At 47.1% G+C, this 308-nt stretch overlaps 1 non-coding gene across 1 annotated transcript; it reads right to left on the bottom strand.

Moving 5' to 3' along the window:
- Window positions 1-201: 201 nt before the first annotated feature.
- Window positions 202-308, bottom strand: LOC111816510. The gene has a single exon (XR_002820887.1). It is a non-coding gene; the product is annotated as a U6 spliceosomal RNA (small nuclear RNA).

Raw genomic sequence — 308 nt, 5'->3', positions numbered from 1 at the left:
TTTTGCGGAACCGGGGATTGGACTCAGACCCTTGCGCTTGCCAGGGAAGCGCTTATCCTACTGAGCCATCTCCCCGGCCCCAAGTTTATCATTCTTTATAGCTGAGTAATATTCCATTGTATAAAAATACCACATCTTTTTCATCCATTCCTCAGGCGATGGGCATCTTAGTTGCTTCCAAGATCTGGCTATCACAGATTGAAGAATATGAAACGCTTCACGAATTTGCATGTCATCCTTGCGCAGGGGCCGCGCTAATCTTCTCTGTATCATTCCAATTTCAGTATGTGTGCTGCCGAAGCGAGCCC

Source organism: Octodon degus, unplaced genomic scaffold (genome assembly GCF_000260255.1).
Source record: "Octodon degus isolate 3935 unplaced genomic scaffold, OctDeg1.0 scaffold00033, whole genome shotgun sequence".
Taxonomy (NCBI): domain Eukaryota; kingdom Metazoa; phylum Chordata; class Mammalia; order Rodentia; family Octodontidae; genus Octodon; species Octodon degus.
This window is presented reverse-complemented; position numbering and strand designations above follow the sequence as displayed.